This window comes from Mobula birostris, unplaced genomic scaffold (genome assembly GCF_030028105.1).
Source record: "Mobula birostris isolate sMobBir1 unplaced genomic scaffold, sMobBir1.hap1 scaffold_939, whole genome shotgun sequence".
NCBI lineage: Eukaryota > Metazoa > Chordata > Chondrichthyes > Myliobatiformes > Myliobatidae > Mobula > Mobula birostris.
Window position 1 is genome coordinate 112501 of NW_027278656.1, and position 7500 is coordinate 120000.

Consider the following 7500-nt stretch of genomic DNA (forward strand, 5'->3'; position numbering starts at 1 on the left):
TACTGGCTCCCGCCTCGGGACTTTGTCAGAAATTCATTCGGGCAAGGTTTCCATTCGGCGGCCGGAGCACCGGTAGTCATACGGAAAATGCCGCCCCTCGGCCGGCATGGGCCTGCGAATAGGTCCCGCTGACAGACTTCCGCGATTGGGTATTTGTCCGAAAATCCATACCGGCAATCTTCGGAATCGTGCGGAAAAGCTGCCGCGTGGCCCGGGTTAACCAATTGGGGAGGCCGGTGCCATCTACCGAATACTTCAACAACTCGTGAAAACGGCCTCCCTATATATCTGCAGGAACCCCGCCAATGCCCCCGTACAGAAATTGCATGTGTCAAAGGGGCGGCCGAATCTGACCCCGGCGGCCGAGCCTCTGGAACTCCGGGTCGGCCTCGGCCGGCAAATCCGACCCCCATCCAGACTTCCGGAGCGGACTTGGTTAACGAATTGCCACCGGGCAAATGGTTAACCGACAGATCTTGGAGGCTCGTTACCCAAGCCATCCCCCGCCGGTGCGAAAAGTTAACAATCAGCGGGCGGGCAATTCGTGAACCGACCGGGACCGGGCAATTCGTTAACCATTCGGAACCGGGCAATTCGTTAACCAACCTTGTCCTGGCAATGAGTGCACCAACCCGGCCGGACAATTCGTTAACCAAGCTGGCTCTGGCAATTCGTTAACCAACCTGGCCGGGACAATTCGTTAACCAACCCGGCCGGACAATTCGTTAACCAAGCTGGCTCTGGCAATTCGTTAACCAACCTGACCCTGACAATTCGTTAACCAACCCTGTCCTGGCAATGAGTGCACCAACCCGGCCGGACAATTCGGTAACCAACCAGACCCTGGCAATTCGTTAACCAACCAGGACGGGCAATTCGTCAACCAACCCTGTCCTGGCAATGAGTGCACCAACCCGGCCGGACAATTCGGTAACCAACCAGACCCTGGCAATTCGTTAACCAACCTGACCCGGACAATTCGTTAACCAACCAGGACGGGCAATTCGTTAACCAACCAGGCCCGGACAATACTTTAACCACCCTGGTTTTCCAATTCGTGAACCAACTGGGAACGGACAATTCGGTAACCAACCCTGTCCTGGCAATGAGTGCACCAACCCGGCCGGACAATTCGTTAACCACCCTGTCCTTGCCAATTCGTGAACCAACTGGGAACGGACAATTCGTTAACCAACCCGGCCGGACAGTTCGTTAACCAAGCTGGCTCTGGCAATTCGTTAACCTACCCGGCCATGGCAATTCGTTAACCAACCTGACCCTGACAATTCGTTAACCAGCCAGGACGGGCAATTCGTTAACCAACCTGGCCCGGACAATTCCTTAACCACCCTGGCCTTGCCAATTCGTGAACCAACTGGGAACGGACAATTCATTAAACAACCCTGTCCTGGCAATGAGTGCACCAACCCAGCCGGACAATTCGTTAACCAAGCTGGCTCTGGCAATTCGTTAACCTACTCGGACATGCCAATTCGTTAACCAGTCTGACCCGGACAATTCGCTAACCAACCCTACTCGGGCAAATCGTTAACCAAGCCCAACCCCGACAATTCGTTAACCAACCCTGCACGGTCAAGTCGTTAACCAAGCCCAAACCCGACAATTCGTTAACCAACCCATACATGGCAATTCGCTAAACAACCCGGCTCGGGCAAATGGTTAACCAAGCCGGCCGGGCAAATCGTTAACCGGCCCGGCAGTCCCGACAATTCGACAATCAACCAGCTGAGGACAAACCCTTCGCCCTCAATAACAACTAGTTCTTGCCCCGCCGTCAAAATGTCCCGGCCGATGTTCATCAGAAACTCCTTGCTGGCCCATGGGCCCCCCCTCCTTACCTTAAGAGAGTCATAGTTACTCCCGCCGTTTACCCGCGCCGCACTGAATTTCGTCAAGTTGGGTCTGGCAACCCGCTAACCCGGCCGGCCGGGCCTGACAACGCTCTAGAAACCCGGAACAGGCAGTTTCGTGAACCAACCGCGCACGCTCCTGACAATGCGTTCACCCACCCTGCTCGGGCAAATCGTTAACCAAGCCCAACCCTGACAATGCGTTAATCAACCCGGCCATGGCAATTCATTAACCAACCCGGCTCGGGCAAATGGTTAACCAAGCCGGCCGGGCAAATCGTTGACCGGCCCGGCAGTCCCGACGATTCGACAATCAACCAGCTGAGGACAAACCCTTCGCCCTCAATAACAACTAGTTCTTGCCCCGCCGTCAAAATGTCCCGGCCGATGTTCATCAGAAACTCCTTGCTGGCCCATGGGCCCCCCTCCTTAACCTTAAGAGAGTCATAGTTACTCCCGCCGATTACCCGCGCTGCACTGAATTTCGTCAAGTTGGGTCTGGCAAGCCGCTAACCCGGCCGGCCGGGCCTGACAACGCTCTAGAAACCCGGAACAGGCAGTTTCGTGAACCAACCGCGCACGCTCCTGACAATGCGTTAGCCAACCCTGCTCGGGCAAATCGTTAATCAAGCCCAACCCTGAAACTGCGTTAACCAACCCGGCCATGGCAATTCATTAACCAACCCGGCTCGGACAAATGGTTAACCAAGCCCAACCCAGACAATTCGGTAACCAACCCGGCTCGGGCAAATGGTTAACCAAGCCGGCCGGGCAAATCGTTGACCGGCCCGGCAGTCCCGACGATTCGACAATCAACCAGCTGAGGACAAACCCTTCGCCCTCAATAACAACTAGTTCTTGCCCCGCCGTCAAAATGTCCCGGCCGATGTTCATCAGAAACTCCTTGCTGGCCCATGGGCCCCCCTCCTTAACCTTAAGAGAGTCATAGTTACTCCCGCTGTTTACCCGCGCCGCACTGAATTTCGTCAAGTTGGGTCTGGCAAGCCGCTAACCCGGCCGGCCGGGCCTGACAACGCTCTAGAAACCCGGAACAGGCAGTTTCGTGAACCAACCGCGCACGCTCCTGACAATGCGTTAGCCAACCCTGCTCGGGCAAATCGTTAATCAAGCCCAACCCTGAAACTGCGTTAACCAACCCGGCCATGGCAATTCATTAACCAACCCGGCTCGGACAAATGGTTAACCAAGCCCAACCCAGACAATTCGGTAACCAACCCGGCTCGGGCAAATGGTTAACCAAGCCGGCCGGGCAAATCGCTAACCGGCCCGGCAGTCCCGACAATTCGACAATCAACCCGCTGAGGACAAACCCTTCGCCCTCAATAACAACTAGTTCTTGCCCCGCCGTCAAAATGTCCCGGCCGATGTTCATCAGAAACTCCTTGCTGGCCCATGGGCCCCCCTCCTTACCTTAAGAGAGTCATAGTTACTCCCGCCGTTTACCCGCGCCGCACTGAATTTCGTCAAGTTGGGTCTGGCAAGCCGCTAACCCGGCCGGCCGGGCCTGACAACGCTCTAGAAACCCGGAACAGGCAGTTTCGTGAACCAACCGCGCACGCTCCTGACAATGCGTTCACCCACCCTGCTCGGGCAAATCGTTAACCAAGCCCAACCCTGACAATGCGTTAATCAACCCGGCCATGGCAATTCATTAACCAACCCGGCTCGGGCAAATGGTTAACCAAGCCGGCCGGGCAAATCGTTGACCGGCCCGGCAGTCCCGACGATTCGACAATCAACCAGCTGAGGACAAACCCTTCGCCCTCAATAACAACTAGTTCTTGCCCCGCCGTCAAAATGTCCCGGCCGATGTTCATCAGAAACTCCTTGCTGGCCCATGGGCCCTCCTCCTTAACCTTAAGAGAGTCATAGTTACTCCCGCCGTTTACCCGCGCCGCACTGAATTTCGTCAAGTTGGGTCTGGCAACCCGCTAACCCGGCCGGCCGGGCCTGACAACGCTCTAGAAACCCGGAACAGGCAGTTTCGTGAACCAACCGCGCACGCTCCTGACAATGCGTTAGCCAACCCTGCTCGGGCAAATCGTTAATCAAGCCCAACCCTGAAACTGCGTTAACCAACCCGGGCATGGCAATTCATTAACCAACCCGGCTCGGACAAATGGTTAACCAAGCCCAACCCTGACAATTCGGTAACCAACCCGGCTCGGGCAAATGGTTGATCAAGCCGGCCGGGCAAATCGGTAACCGGCCCGGCAGCCCCGACTATTCGACAATCAACCAGCTGAGGACAAACCCTTCACCCTCAATAACAACTACGTCTTGCCCCGCCGTCAAAATGTCCCGGCCGATGTTCATCAGAAACTCCTTGCTGGCCCATGGGCCCCCCTCCTTACCTTAAGAGAGTCATAGTTACTCCCGCCGATTACCCGCGCTGCACTGAATTTCGTCAAGTTGGGTCTGGCAAGCCGCTAACCCGGCCGGCCGGGCCTGACAATGCTCTAGAAACCCGGAACAGGCAGTTTCGTGAACCAACTGCGCACGCTCCTGACAATGTGTTCACCCACCCTGCTCGGGCAAATCGTTAACCAAGCCCAAACCCGACAATTCGGTAACCAACCCAACCATGACAATTCGCTAACCAACCCGGCCCGGGCAAATGGTTAACCAAGCCCAAACCTGACAATTCGTTAACCAACCCGGCCCGGGCAAATGGTTAACCAAGCCGGCCGGGCAAATCGGTAACCGGCCCGGCAGCCCCGACTATTCGACAATCAACCAGCTGAGGAGAAACCCTTCACCCTCAATAACAACTACGTCTTGCCCCGCCGTCAAAATGTCCCGGCCGATGTTCATCAGAAACTCCTTGCTGGCCCATGGGCCCCCCCTCCTTACCTTAAGAGAGTCATAGTTACTCCCGCCGATTACCCGCGCTGCACTGAATTTCGTCAAGTTGGGTCTGGCAAGGCGCTAACCCGGCCGGCCGGGCCTGACAATGCTCTAGAAACCCGGAACAGGCAGTTTCGTGAACCAACCGCGCACGCTCCTGACAATGTGTTCACCCACCCTGCTCGGGCAAATCGTTAACCAAGCCCAAACCCGACAATTCGGTAACCAACCCAACCATGACAATTCGCTAACCAACCCGGCCCGGGCAAATGGTTAACCAAGCCCAAACCTGACAATTCGCTAACCAACCCGGCCCGGGCAAATGGTTAACCAAGCCGGCCGGGCAAATCGGTAACCGGCCCGGCAGCCCCGACTATTCGACAATCAACCAGCTGAGGACAAACCCTTCGCCCTCAATAACAACTAGTTCTTGCCCCGCCGTCAAAATGTCCCGGCCGATGTTCATCAGAAACTCCTTGCTGGCCCATGGGCCGACAATTCGTTAACCAACCCAACCATGACAATTCGCTAACCAACCCGGCCCGGGCAAATGGTTAACCAAGCCCAAACCTGACAATTCGTTAACCAACCCGGCCCGGGCAAATGGTTAACCAAGCCGGCCGGGCAAATCGGTAACCGGCCCGGCAGTCCCGACAATTCGACAATCAACCAGCTGAGGACAAACCCTTCGCCCTCAATAACAACTAGTTCTTGCCCCGCCGTCAAAATGTCCCGGCCGATGTTCATCAGAAACTCCTTGCTGGCCCATGGGCCCCCCTCCTTACCTTAAGAGAGTCATAGTTACTCCCGCCGATTACCCGCGCTGCACTGAATTTCGTCAAGTTGGGTCTGGCAAGCCGCTAACCCGGCCGGCCGGGCCTGACAATGCTCTAGAAACCCGGAACAGGCAGTTTCGTGAACCAACTGCGCACGCTCCTGACAATGTGTTCACCCACCCTGCTCGGGCAAATCGTTAACCAAGCCCAAACCCGACAATTCGGTAACCAACCCAACCATGACAATTCGCTAACCAACCCGGCCCGGGCAAATGGTTAACCAAGCCCAAACCTGACAATTCGTTAACCAACCCGGCCCGGGCAAATGGTTAACCAAGCCGGCCGGGCAAATCGGTAACCGGCCCGGCAGCCCCGACTATTCGACAATCAACCAGCTGAGGACAAACCCTTCGCCCTCAATAACAACTAGTTCTTGCCCCGCCGTCAAAATGTCCCGGCCGATGTTCATCAGAAACTCCTTGCTGGCCCATGGGCCGACAATTCGTTAACCAACCCAACCATGACAATTCGCTAACCAACCCGGCCCGGGCAAATGGTTAACCAAGCCCAAACCTGACAATTCGTTAACCAACCCGGCCCGGGCAAATGGTTAACCAAGCCGGCCGGGCAAATCGGTAACCGGCCCGGCAGTCCCGACAATTCGACAATCAACCAGCTGAGGACAAACCCTTCGCCCTCAATAACAACTAGTTCTTGCCCCGCCGTCAAAATGTCCCGGCCGATGTTCATCAGAAACTCCTTGCTGGCCCATGGGCCCCCCTCCTTACCTTAAGAGAGTCATAGTTACTCCCGCCGTTTACCCGCGCCGCACTGAATTTCGTCAAGTTGGGTCTGGCAACCTGCTAACCCGGCCGGCCGGGCCTGACAACGCTCTAGAAACCCGGAACAGGCAGTTTCGTGAACCAACCGCGCACGCTCCTGACAATGCGTTCACCCACCCTGCTCGGGCAAATCGTTAACCAAGCCCAACCCTGACAATGCGTTAATCAACCCGGCCATGGCAATTCATTAACCAACCCGGCTCGGGCAAATGGTTAACCAAGCCCAACCCTGACAATTCGGTAACCAACCCGGCTCGGGCAAATGGTTAACCAAGCCGGCCGGGCAAATCGCTAACCGGCCCGGCAGTCCCGACAATTCGACAATCAACCCGCTGAGGACAAACCCTTCGCCCTCAATAACAACTAGTTCTTGCCACGCCGTCAAAATGTCCCGGCCGATGTTCACCAGAAACTCCTTGCTGGCCCATGGGCCCCCCGCCTTAAGTCATAGTTACTCCCGCCGAATACCCGCGCTTCACTGAATTTCGTCAAGCTGGCCCTGTCAAATCCTTAACCCGACCGGACCCTGACAATTCGATAAAAAAAACCAGCTGGCGCAGCCCACCTCTTCCAATACTACGGCGCACGGGGCCCGCGCGGTGGGTGGGTGGGTGGGTGTGTGGGTGTGTGAGCTTGAACCATGTGTCCGGAGATCGGGTGGTCCAGGGAGTTTTGGTTACCCAGGTGCAATTCGTTAACCAAGTCTGGCTCGGAAGTCCGGATGCGGGTCGGATTTGCCGGCCACTGCCGGCCGGGAGTTCCAGAGCCCCGGCCGCCGGGGTCAAGTTCGGCCGCCCCTTTGACACATGCGATTTCTGTACGGGGGCATTGGCGGGGTTCCTGCAGATATATGGGGAGGCGGTTTTCACGATCACCGAGGAGTGGTCGACAGGCGGCACGGGCCTCCCCACATCGTTAACCCGGGCCGCGTGGCGGCATTTACGGCCGAATCTCAACTTTGCCCGTACGAATTTTCGGACCAATTCCCACTGGCGGAAGTCCGCCTGGGGACCGATTCGGAGGGCTGTGCCGGCCGGGCGGCGGCATTTTCGGCCGGACCACCGGAGCTCCCCGCGCCTACCCGATGTCTCGAGTCACAACTTGGGACTTTCGGGCGGGCGGGTTCCACGGCCTCTGGCCGGT